Raw genomic sequence first — 14,383 nt, 5'->3', positions numbered from 1 at the left:
GAAAAGATTCGCCAGATTTCTTTGGAAAATTTATAAGACATTGTTATAAATGATTTACATGCACTATTCTATTCACTTATTTAAATGTTTATTGCTGTTCGAATGCAATAACACTTGCATTTAATTAGGTGATCGTGGAAAGAAGCCATACAAAAGCGATAGTAAGTTGTCAAAATACACTGATGAAAATGTCTGCCGAGGCATTGACATCGGTGGGATCCTGATAGTGGCTAAACTGATGTCTCTGATGTATTATTAGGTTTAGAGGGTCTAAAACAGTGTTTTTAACCCCACTCTTTTGTCTTTTACCCAAATTTCTTGAAAAATACAGTTCTGGGATCAATTTTTAAAAGGTGTTTAGGCCAGATTTTTAAGGTTACTATATTTACCCCTTAATTTAGATTTTAAGAACTTCAGTTTGGCTTAATTTTACAAAGGAGCAGAAATCAGAGCTAAATCTTTCACCAGCCAACACTCGCTTTCTGAATCAATGTTTATATGTACTTTCTTCTTTATTTTCATCAGTAAAACATTCCCTGAAAGTTTGAATCACAAGCATGAATCGCCTGTGTGCATGCGTGTGTGCGCGTTATCTAGTATTGAATTTTGTGGTGCACCAGCTAAAAATTTGATAAATTTGGATTTATAAAACTACTTCTTTTGTCTCTTATTTTATACATATTGTTTCCTACCTAGAAGGTATGATCTGAACCAGTTACCGGCTGCACCTCTACAAGATGTGATCTATCAGTTATTGGCTACATTTGTAATTCTATTTTTTCCCGTTTTTATTGAAGGCTTTCAAAATTAAAAATAAGTTTTTAAAACACTTTTCTCATACTATTTGGTGTTTGGTGTGTCATTATACTATTGCCAATTATCATAGGGAGGAACATGACAAATTAATTAAACATTGAATAACTGGCTTGAATGTTTAGAAAAATACCACAGCATTGTATGAAATCAAATTTACAGTAAGACCAGTAATTCACATACAATAACAATAAATGAATGGAAGAGTAAGTTGTTGTCATTTTTGAAAGATGGAAACACAAACATCATACCTAATGGTAATGAAACTGGGTAATTTTTTTTCACTGCCTTCAAGATCTTTCCAGGGGGAATAAATGTATTGAATAATTTAATAGTGTAATGAATTTATTGAAATTTATTTTCTATTTTAAGTTCATTACAACTGTTCTCAATACTCCATTTAAATTTTAACTAATAAGCTAATTAAATTATAAAAATTGTATTTATTTTTTTATCTTAATTTGCATCATTTCATAACATGAAACCATCTGCTCTTTAAGTAGAAATTTTATTGTTGTTCCATTGGTGTCCATTTAAAAAAATTTTATTGTATTTAGAATATTTATGATTTTTTGTAGCAGCATCTTCATTTTTCTTACTTATATTTATTTATGTTTTTTTTTCTAAATAAAGGCAAACATGCTACGTGCATTTACTGGTCAAGTTGTTGAGTATTCTGATTTCATATCTTCTGAAAAACCAAAAGTATCTGAATTTAAATGGCTGTTATTTTCATTATGTCTGTTCCATGGTGTTTGTCTTGAAAGGCGTAAGTTTGGACCTCTTGGATTTAACATACCGTATGAATTTACAGATGGTGATTTACGTATATGTATATCACAGCTTCATATGTTCTTAACAGAATATTCTGATGTTCCATTTAAGGTAATTTTAATTTTTTTTTTAAATCTTAATTAAAATTACTTTTAGTTTATTGTTATTAATATACAACTCTTTACAAAATGGTGTTTAATAAAATAAATGAATAACTTAAATAATTAAGGAGAATATTGATTCCAAATAGAAAAACAGAGTGATGGATTCACATTTTTGTAAAAACTGGACAACTGTAATACAGGAGTTTCATTAAAAAGAAGAAAAGTACAAACTTCTGTTTTCAAGAGAATGTTTAAAGAGAACTTCTATTTCAAGAGATATTTGTTCATTTGGGGAAAAGTAATTTTAAATAAAAACTTTTACTAATTTGAAATTAATAACTAATATTACTAATCACAAAATTAACAGTAAAAATTTACTGTAATAACTATTCTGAACTAAGGATAAATAAAATTTAATTTAGCATTGACTAGAAAAAGTTAAAATTTTAAAAGAATTAAAACTTGTTACATTTTACATCTTAATATAATTTTGAAATTGATATTATTTATTAGTTTTAAATTTATTATACATTAAATTGTTATTTTATTAAAAATGTTTACATAGTTATAAAAAAAATATATTTTACATGAAAAAAGCTAATGACAAGAAATGTAAACATTAGAAGTAGCGAGAAAGTAGTAAAATATGAATAAAATAATAAATAATGATATATAATGAAATAAAAGGCTAGAAAATAACACTGTTTCCTTTATAACATTTTATAAAATAATTCTAATTTTTTCAATTTTTATTTTTTTAATCTTTTTCAAACATAAAAGGCACTTTTTTTATTATTATCATTATTTATTCAAACTAAAAAAATAATTTAACAATCTCAGTGTAAAATTGACTCTCATATTAAAAATGGAAAGTTTATTTTTATAATTATTTGTATTAGATAATTTTGATAATTATCTAATACTAGAAAATTTAGATAAAATATTTTTATATTTCAAAAACTTAAAAAGGAACTCGAAGAAATTTGTAGTACACTACAAATCATATGCTAAGGCTCTCAGCAATACAGGAATAAGTCTTATTTTTTTACTACTTTTTTATAAAAATAAGAAATGGAATGGGGAGAAACAGTGTAAGCCACTGTGACCAAGTATGACCTGCATAATACACGAATATATAATTTTTTACAAAAAGTTCTTTAACAAATTTGATGTAAAAACACTTTGATGTCATGAGGCTGTATGGGTATAGAGATATGTAATAAAAGAGTTAACCCTAAAAAAAATGAAACTATAGAATAAATTATTTCACTGTTCTATTTAGAATTTTGAATGTTTTGCAATAGTGACAATACCTGATTTAAGACAAGTAATGATGGTATTAAGAGAAAATATATAATAAAATCCCTTTTAAAAATTTCTTCATTCACAGTATTAATGTTATGTAAAAAGTGGTCAATCATCTATTTACCAATGTATTTTTAAAATGTGAATAGGTCTTCATTTTCATTAATGATCCATCTGTTTAATCTTTTTTGACCTACTTTTAGCAGTAAAATAATAGTATGTTAGTGAAATTTAAAAAGGAATCGAGCAACAAACTGAATGAAATTTTTTTTATTTATTTTTATTAAAAAGAGTAAAAAAAAGAAAAACAAAATCAGTTTAGATACATCTTAAGAAAAAACAGAATTTATAACCTATGATAAGAACTATGTAGATGAAGTAATCTTCGAAAAGAGACAAAAAATACACGAAGTAGGCAAATTTAGGTATCTTTGGGAGATAGTAACACACCGACTGTACTTGAAAAGAAAGAATTAAAAGTAGAATTCGTAAAATTGAAACAACTTATAGACTGACAGTGGATATTTATAATAAGAAATCTTTAAGCTATAAATCCAAATTGTGATACTAAAAAAACAGTAATTTGTCCAGAAGCCTTATATGCAAGTGATTGGAAAGTTTAATGTAAGAAATCTTTTATAAGAAAAAAGAAGAATCTTAAGGAATATTTTTGAACCCAAAAGAACTAATGAAGGTTATAGGCTAAAATTTAACAAAGAAATTTACCGAGAAATAAAAGATTTATAAATGGAAATACAGAAAAGAAGAATGAGGTTTTTGGCCATATTTATAGAATGAGTGACAATAGATTTACGAAACAATTATTTAACTTTTACAGGAAAAAAAATAGCTGGCATCAGGAAGTAAACCAAGACCTAGAAAAACTAAATAAAGATTTGAAAAAAATAATAACGGGTAGAATAGAATTTGTAAAACAACTGAGTTTTTCTAACTAAATGAACAAGAAAAACTAAAGAACGCCTCTAGAAAATTTATAGAAGAGCAAAAACAAGCACTCTTGGAAAGAATTAGAAAGTACTGGAAGCAATGGAAAGAAGAGAAAAAGAAAAAATAAAATGCAGCAAGATCTAAAAAAATATAATCAAAAGAAGAGTGAAATTTTTCCATCTCTTATTAACAAATAATATTATCCCGGTCAGGCATGTAATTTTTCATATGTTTCAAAATTTCCATATTCCACACACAAGCTTCAAGCTTATGTTGCAATATTATCAAGCCAAAAGAAAAAGAGAATTATTTTACAATCGTGGTTATAAAAAATATTTTAATAATAGTTAGTTTCAATTTCATTGTTCAGTTAAAAATACTTTGTTTTTCTGCATATTATTTGTTTTTTTGAATTTTTAACTTTTACATTTTTTAATTTGTTAACTTGCTACAGTAGCATGAAAATTAATCTGATTAAGATGTTATTTAATAAAAAGTAACTTTATTTAGATAAAAGATATTTACATGAACAATTACAATTTATAAATATCTAGTAAATCATATGTCCTTAATTCTTAATCACTTCACATACACGATTTAGCATCAGTTCAAGTGTACAACACATTTTTTTTTAATTTCTTCATTATTTAACGATATCAACAATATTGCTTTAATGAAATTGATTTTTGTGACAATCCATTTTTGAGAGTCATTTTTTGACAATTGCCCAAGGATTTTCAATTGGATTTAAGTTTGGGGAGTTAAGTGGCTGTGGAAGAACTTTAATTTCATTCTTCAAAATGTTTTTCCACTTTTTTGGCAGTATGGCACGGCGCAAATCTTGTTGAAACACTCCATTGTTTTGTTTAAATTTGTTTTGAAGGTATTTCATAAGACTTTCCTTCAGAATCTTATATATCCACTGCTGGTTCATCTACTGCTGTGGGCCTTCAAATTTGAAACAACCCAAAAATTTTTTTCTGGCGATGTTTAACTGGTTGTTGGATATGAGCCAGTGATGCTATCTGATGTTCTAACATATGGAACCGTTTTTCTCTGATCATAAAAATGTGACTCATCTGAAAACATTTGTAGTCTTCTTTGGTCCACAAGAGTCTTTTTTTTTTCAAGTTGCTGGTGTTAAAAACTGTTTTTTAGCTGGCTACGAGCTTTTCTTCCAGCTGCAAGAAATTGGTGTCTAAGTTGTCACTTGTAAATCTGTTCCACTGACAACTAGTTCTCGATTTAAGTCCACAGCAGGCAATTTTGGATCAGTTTTTATTTTTCTTACTAATAACCAATTGTCTGTTGGATTAGTTTTTCTTTTACAGCCACCTTTACCTTTCCTTTGAGGTGAGAAAACCAATTTCTTTAAATTGTTTTAAATTACCATTCACTGTCACTAGTCCAACACCACTCGCAGAAGCTATTTGTCATGTGTGATACTGGTATACTCGGAAAGAGGAACTATTTTTAAATATTTTTGTTGTTGTTATGTCCGTTATTGTATATTCAAGACACACTATTAGATAAGATATTATATACAGCTGCCTAAGGTAAACACATTAAACTGCTACTTCTTGCAAAGTTTGGTCTTGGCTGCATTTGATTGTCATTAAATAGTTAACGAATTGTCAGTCAGTTTATAAAATCTGTTTATTTTAAAATATTTTTTATAAATTTGTGATTATTTTTTTATAATTCAGCCATTAAAAATTTTCATGTTTTTCTAAACCTTTATATTACACCATTATTAATAAATTAACATTAGACATTGAGAAAATAATAATTGAACAGCTGATCTAGAATTTTATTAATATGTTCAAACATTCAAAAATATGCAATTAAAAGATAATTGTATTTAACATTAAAGAAAAAGGCTTTGTTTTTTACCTTTTTTTTAGGGAAAAAGCAGTAAGCATTTTTCTCTAATTAATAGTTATAATAATTCTACTGCTATAATGATAATCAATAAATTATTCTTTAATAAAGTTAAGTATTAATTTTTTTTTGTCATATTTTAATGCTACTCTTTGCTGCCCTTGTTTCTTTGTGTGTAAAATTTTAGCAGTTCTTTTCTTTGTTAGTTGGTCATAACAGTACTGCTACACTTACCTAATTTATTATCAATTGTGCCTTGGATGAGGCACATTTTCTGTATAGCAGCATTGATGCCATTGAATTTTGCTCACAATCTGTTAAGTTGGAAATATAGACCTTATGGGTCTCTAACTCAAAATTTTACTGAAAAGATAGATAATTTTTTTCATATAATTTAAATGTCTCTTGAGTATCTAAGATACCTGATCTTATTCAAACCCCCATTAAAGGGGCAGAGGCAAAAAAATGTTTTTCTCTTTTGTCATTTTTGGATTCAAAATTACATTCTTGTTCTAATTAGATGATTCCATTACACTAATATGTGTGTTGGTTGTGTATTCAAGCAATTTCATTTAGGGGAAAGGATAACAGCCCTATTTTGTATCCATCAGTTATTGTTTTTCTAATAACTTTAGACTGAATTAAATAATATTTATGAAATTTTGTAGAGATCATTGATCCCATTTAATTTTGGTTAAAATTATTCCAGGGGGTAGGGAGATAGAGTCATCTAGGATCATGTATTGTAAAATTTTACTGGAAGAGTAGAGTAATTTTTTTACTTGTATACTTGAATGTACCACTTAATTTTATTTAGTAGTAGTAGTATTTTAGAAGTAGTGGTATGGTTTTGCTGCAAGTAGTTTGTCCTGGACTAACTAATAACTGGCTGTTTTCAATTTATATGTATTTATTTATTTCCCTTATTATACAGAGGTTCAACATCACTAATGTATGTACACATTCTGATACACTATTCTGATTGTAATTGAGTGGTTTAAATTTAAAAAAAAAAAAACAATTTTAAATGATATATGAGGTTTGTTCAGAAAATAACCAAACATTTTTAATTACGCACCAATGAAGATATTCAATGAAGTACGGATGGCAACATTGTGTTCCTCATAACCTCCTCTGTAACCACATTTCTTGGATTGTTGATTTTTAGTTTTCATGTTATTGTTATTTGCGTGCAATATATTCAAGTGTTAGTAGCGATTTTCATAATGTTCGATTTTCAGGAGAAATGATACAACGTAAAATTTTGCGTGAAGCATTTCAACTTTTGAAACAAGCTTACAGAGATGATCCTCTGGGTCATGTGCAATGTTACGAATGGTTTTCACGACTTAAAAGTGGTCATCAGTCCATTGAAGATGACACTCGTCCAGGAAGGCCTTGACTTCAACTGATGACACCCGCATTCAAAAAACCAACAATCTGGTGTTTGCAAATCTCAAATTGACTGTCAGAGAACATGCAGATGAGATTAGCATCTCAATTAGATAATATCCTGACATTTTGACTGAAAAATTGAACATGCATCAAGTTGAAGCAAAGTTTGTTCCCCGTTTGATGAAATGATTATTAAACTAACAGCAGAAAGAACATCGAGTGAGTGTTTATCGGCAACTTCTTGAACAAGTCAATGATGATGAAACATTCATGCAAAGGATCATATAGGGAGACGAAAACTGAGTTTATGGCTATGACATTGAGAGAAAAGTTCAAGCATCCAAAAATTGCACATTACAAAAATCGCTACTAATACTTAAACACATTACACTTAAATGACAATAACATGAAAACTTGACGAAATACCAACAATTCAAGAACATGTGGTTACAAAGGAGGTTATGCAGAACATAATGCTGCCAATTGTACATCACTGAATGTTTCTGTTGGCGCGTAATTAAAAATGTTTAGTTATTTTCTGAATAGATGTACACTCTTATCCACTGTATAACAACAGGTAAAAATATTTTTAAAATTTTGAAACTGATAAACAGTTGTTTCCAATTTTTCCATTTTAAATAGAAGTCTTTCTATTTATAGTTCTTTAAGTTATAGCTGGAGTACAAAACCACAGATTATCTTATAAGCATCTCTGTCATGATAGAGTGGTTAATGAGAGTAGGCACTTGAATTTTAGTTGATATAACCTGGTAACCAAGCTCATAAAAGACATAACATATACGAAACTAAAGTTTGCTCATTATATTTTTAACAACTCATTTAAATAACAAGAAACATCTCATATATTGAGATCCATGAGATAGAAATATCTCATGGAAAAATACGATTCATTTTATTTGTTTTACATATATATATCAATTTTTTAGTATCATAACACTGACAAAAAAAAAAATCAGTACAATATGTAGACAATAAATATTAAAATATGGACTTATACCGCACTCATAGAAAATTTGAGTTCATCTCAGTGATTATTTCAGTTACAGTGGGTCTTTTAAAAAAATTGTATCGATTTGCAGTAATTATATCGAAATGATCTTTTGACATTAATAGTTAAAGTAGAAATGCAAGAATTAGTTCTTTGTGAAATCGGAATCATATTTATCAATAAACTCAAAAAGAAAGTTTTTGTTTACATTCTAATAATTGTTCACATGAAGGAGTGAATCAAGTACATTTTGTAGTTATATAAATTACAGTCTGTAAATATTTACAGTCTAAGGCAATAACCAACTAAATTTGAAGCAATAAATGCTCTGCTTTTAAAAAAACATAAATACTTAATGATTCATTTAATAGTAATTGCAATAAATTGCAGTTACAAATTACTTGATAGTGGTGGCAAATAATTTTCAAAAAAAATTTCAACTAAATATTAATTTTCTATAATTAAACATTACAAAATAAATCAAAGTAGGTATATATTATACACAAATCACATAAAAATATAGTGTTATACTTTATATTTAATAAATTAAATAAAAATGATACATTTTTAAGGAAATAAAATTATTTTAATTATAAATGGATTATGAAAATATAAAAGAATTAGTATTTTTATAATTTGGAGTGATCTGTATTTTCTTCATCAGAATGCTATTAATATAATAAGTTATATAATAATAAGTATAATATATAATAAGTTAGCTTAGTTTAAAAAACTAAAAGTTTTTTAAATGGCTCTCTGATTTCATTAATTTTACTCTATTAACAAAGCATCCAAGTTAATAAATATAAATTTGTAGTCAACAACTTTTTTTTTAAATTTCTTCTGTAAAAATATTCTCAGAGAATTATTTTAATAAGATTACTGAAAATTAACATAATGATTTATTAAAAACACCTATTGTTCCTTATTAGCAGAGTGATCTGAAATTTTATGAAGGTAAAGGTTTATAATTTAGCATGCATTACTTACATATTTTATAGGATTGATTTGTCGATTATTATAAAACTTGGAAATTGCACATATCAAAAACATTTAAAAATGCAACACCACATTTTCATATTCTTAAATTACATGTTTCTTGCTAATTAAATGGGTTCTTAATAAAATAGTGTAAAACAAATAGGCTTTAATTAGTAACAGTTTATATATTTAACAATTATTTACAACCGTCACAAGTCAAACTCTGGTACCTTCTTTCATTAGCCTTTTCTATTTTTCACGCTTTTCTGTAATTCAGTTTATAATATTCAAGTTTCATGCTTTTCTATAAATTCTTTCTTGAAGAATCTCTTTGTTGTTTCTTTCAGATTTTTCTTTCTCTTTCTTCTTTTGGAAGTTTCTCTGTCGGATAGAATATTTTATTAAGAATCCTGTAAGTCAGAGTCCTGTTTATACTTGTATTCTTTAAATTTTTCTGAATTTTTTCAGGTTTTGACATATACTGCTGGCCAAATAAATTATGGTGGTAGAGTAACTGATGATTGGGATAGATGATGTATCATGAATATACTGGGTGATTATTATAAATCTGAAGTGATTAATGGGCAATATAATTTTGATGAGAGCGGAGTTTATCATCAGGTTGTAAAATAATCTTATTAAATGTTAAAAGTTTTTGCTTTAATAATATAAAGATGTTTCTTTTTATAAAATATAATATACTTTGAAGGCAGAATAACAAGGTTAATTTATATGATTCTTTATACACTGCTTTACATACTTTATATTTAGTTAAAAAAGTTTTTACATCTTACAGCAAACACAATAATCAATATTTTGATAAACTTAGACAAGTTTTACCTCTGAAACCTGATTTTATTTTAAAGGTTTAGAGGATTCTCTAATGTCCTGATGAACTTGTTTAAGGATTTTAACTAGGACTAATTAAATAAGAATGAGGTATTTTATAAAGTCAACTTTGATTTACAATCTATTAAAATTGATTGCACCTCCTTGTATGCTTTTAATTGTTCAAAACTCTCTCTACTTCAATGCAAGGAGTCTGCAATTAATACAAATTATGAGGACTAGGTTGTTTTGAACTACAAGTAAATGTAACCTTAACATCTTTATAATATATTCACCTACTTAAAAGGTGATAGTAACAACACTTCTTTTCTGCTTGAATAATATGTATTGCTCTTTAATGTGTTTTATATGTGGCAGTGTGTAGATCTTCTATTCTTAAATGTAGAAATTTGTATTGTGATCTGATCATAGGTAACTTTTTGTTTTTTAGGTTCAATAACATTTATAGTTAGCATCTCTCTTTCATTTAACTCAAGTAAGTACCAACTTAGAAAAAAGAAATTGGTGAATTATATTTTAAAATATTATAAACCACATTTCTTCTTATTGGTTTAAATAGTTGCTCAACCATATTCTGAAAAGCCAGTTGAAGGAGGCTTGGTGGAATTAAGCATGTCACATTAAAGCTTAATATTGTCATGGAAACCATTAGTGTGAGACAAACTATGAAGTATTACTATATTATATAAACTGTGTGTTGGGACACTAAATATTCATATGGATTCCTTATATCATCTGGTAATGCTTCCCTATGTTCATTAGATAACCAACTGCCATATGACAATTCATATCATTCTTATTGATTGTGTTTACTTATAAGGCATTATATCATGATATTATGTATTCTAAATAGCACACTGACTCAGTGATAATATTTCAAATAATGATGTGACTAAAATTTATATATCTTTTAGATTCCTTGAATGAACAATGTATGTGGTTATTTGTCTTTATAAAACATATCTCACAATCTGCAATTATATTTTTGTTATATTATTTGTAATTGGGAAAAGAGTTATGTAAAACATTGAAAGTTTTAAGTAATACTTAAATATTTATATAAAATAAAATTTAAATAAATATTATTTATGATTATATATATATTACTTATTTCAGTTGCCAGAAGGTACAGCACTAGTCGATAATGTGGGATATATTAGATCATTACCCGTAAATGACTCACCCAGTTTGTTTGGTTTACATCCAAATGCTGATATAACATGTGCTCAATCAGAAACTTTTTCATGTCTAAGTGTTTTATTATCACTGCAGCCATGTAGTGTAGGTTCTGCAGCAGCCAGTCAAGAAGATGTCACCTTCCACTTGGCAGAAAATATTATCAGTCAGGTTCCTAAACCAAAAGGAAAAGAAGCCATTGAACAAATACAAAACAAGTATGAAATTCAAACTAATTTTTATCTACTTATATTTATGTTAGCTAGATAAATAGTGTTTATTATATTTTTATAAATTGGGTTTTATTAAGAGTATAAGATATCCAAGCTTTGTGTCTTATGATACACATTTTTCTGTGAAACTCCACTACTATAGCTGAATCCCCAACGTTACCTTTTGTCCAAAATAATGTAAAAACAAAAAAATCATGTAGTTAATTGACATAAATCATTGGTTTTTGTAAATCGTAGACAACATTTAATTAATACGTTTTGCTGCTTCTCTCTTTCAGAATAAGAGAACCATAGTACAAGCTTTTGTTTTATCAGGTTTTGATGTGAATTACATTAATTTTATACTTTAAAGTATCAAAAATCAATAGTTTATAGCAGGTGAACTTGTGAGTGCTCTAGCATGTGCACTTACAGGGATGTACAATTATGTGTGCAAATCATTTATTGTAACTGCGTATATTTTTACAGATTATAATTTTATTAAACTTGTTATCAAATAATTATTAATAAAAATCATCTATTAGTATACCAAAATATCAAAAGTAAGTAAGTATACCAAAAGCAAGCTTAATGTAAATTTTCCAATTTAGATAAAAAGCTTTTTGAATCTATGGATTCAACATCAGTTATAAAATATAGCTTTACATAAAATAGTTTATTGTGACAATCCAGTAAGTGAATTTTAAAAAGCTTTTTATATAAACTAGTCAGTTTACATTAAGCTTTTTATTTTGGAATGCCCGTAGACAATTTTTGTTAATATTTGTGGGTTGTGTAGTTATCTAAAAGTTACAAAATGTACAAGAATAATTACCAGAATACAATCAAAACATTCTAATAGATGGATGTAGGTGAGGTAAACACCTGAATTTGAACCCAGGGCGTCTCGGCCTTTCACCTGGAGGTCCTGGGTTCAAATCCTAGTCAGGCATGACATTTTTCACACGCGCTATGCAGCACTCATCTTATCCTCTGCGGAAAAAAATTGCTTAACTGTGGACACAGAGATTAGATTAAAAAAAAGGTGAGGTAAACAAAATTAATATTTGAACTAAACTGTAAATTGTTTTGTCAGAACTAAAAATCTGATGTGGACACCACATGACTTCCTTGTACACCTATTAAATACATACACACATTTTTTTAAAATGAAAACACGTAAAATTGTATTTCATTAATAACTTCTGATTTTTTTTTTATTATTATTATTGAATTATTATTTATCGTAGATTTTTTTTACTATCAGAGGTTAATAAATATATTAATAAATCAATATATTTAAATTTAAAAAAAAAGTTGAGAAGTCTGATTCAAATCAATGTGCCTTTCCCTTGTAAGATTCAAATATTTCATTAATTAAAATTTTATTTGGCTATAACTCTGGAACCAATGAAAATAAGTACCACTTATGATATACCCTGTTGAAAACCTCTCTCAATGAGGGCTTATTACTGCAGTTAAGAAAAAGTCCAAAATCTAAATTTTTATTCTGGGCTTTTTTGGACACGTTTGGTCCAGTCAATTGCAATCAAAAGAGGAGGTGCACAACTAGATGTTACAGCAGTCCTAATTCAAAAATTTCAACATCCTATGGCTAATTGTTTTTGAGTTATGCGAGATACATATACGTATGTACATATGTACGTACAGACACCACACCAAAATTAGTCAAAATGTCAAAATGCATGTTTCTGTTGGAATCTGAAAACCAAATTTTTTGTGATCACAGTACTCCTTTACTTCATACAAGGAAGTAAAATTAATTAACCTAAGAATTACATACGATTTTTATATATTTAAAGTAAAAATATTTCTTTAATAACAGCTCTTTTTCTGCAAGAAAATTTCAGTTATATCATATGTGGTACTATGCTCAAAAATTCAGATATTTTACTATTCATATTAGCTGCATTTATAAATATTTCAAAGAAACCATTATTTGCTTGTAAAAAAAAAAAGAAAAACCCAGATTAATATCTGTTGCTGTGTCAGTAATTCCAAATACTTTTTAAAATGTTAATGATGAGTTGAGAAAGGGTGAGATTTTTATTGTTGGGCTGGATGGGTATGTGAGGAAGTTTGTTCTTAAAATTCTGCGACAATATTTCTAAGTTCTTTAGGCATGACTGGAAAAATTTTATTTTGGTATAAATTTTCTAATACAGATGTTTCAAACCGTTATTTCTGGATTGCACTTGTCTTGGTGTAGTCATACGAAAATAAGCAATTGATATATATATGCAATGAAAGTTATATACCATTATAAAATGCATGAAAGTAGATCAATTATTACTTGAATTACAAAGTGCAAATTCTTACTTTTTGAAATTACTATTGAAAGTCTTACAATTTACTCCACTAAATGAATTACAAATTCAAGACCAGTTTTAGTTTCTATACATATAGCATATAGGGAATTGTGTTACATTTTGTTTCTTATTAACTGCTTATACTAATAAAATTTTATTTTTTCTGCTTAAAAAACAAACATATTGTCCTTACTTAAATATAAAGATAATTTAATATTAAGTATAAATTATCAATTTTAGTTGCCATTATCAAAATTAACATAGTATCTGAATAGATTTTAACTTAAAAATTACATTATTTTTTTTAGGATCTTAGTGAAGATGTTATCAATGATGTGGAGGAAAGAAGTATTGAAAGTAGTTTACAGACATCAAAATGTGTGGCTTGCAGTAAATTAAAATATAACTGTATATGTGATAATGTCGGTAAGGAATGTGATGATTTCAACAACTTTTCTTATAAAGAAAAATGCTTGCAAATTACAGAAAAAACAATAAAAGAAAGAAACATCATAACATCTAATCTTCCTATTCACACATGTGTTATTTGTCAGAAGTCTTTCACACAGAGATCTACTTTAGAGTCCCACTTATCTATTCATTTTG

The 14,383-nt window shown here is 27.2% G+C and overlaps 1 pseudogene; it reads left to right on the top strand.

Moving 5' to 3' along the window:
• Positions 1-14,383, top strand: part of LOC142321435 (dynein axonemal heavy chain 1-like) — a 101,803-nt pseudogene that overhangs the window by 80,216 nt on the left and 7,204 nt on the right.

The sequence above is a fragment of the Lycorma delicatula genome, chromosome 3 (assembly GCF_047948215.1).
Source record: "Lycorma delicatula isolate Av1 chromosome 3, ASM4794821v1, whole genome shotgun sequence".
NCBI classification, from domain to species: Eukaryota; Metazoa; Arthropoda; class Insecta; order Hemiptera; family Fulgoridae; genus Lycorma; species Lycorma delicatula.
The sequence above is the reverse complement of the archived record's forward strand: the minus strand, read 5'-3'. Positions and strand labels throughout refer to the sequence as shown.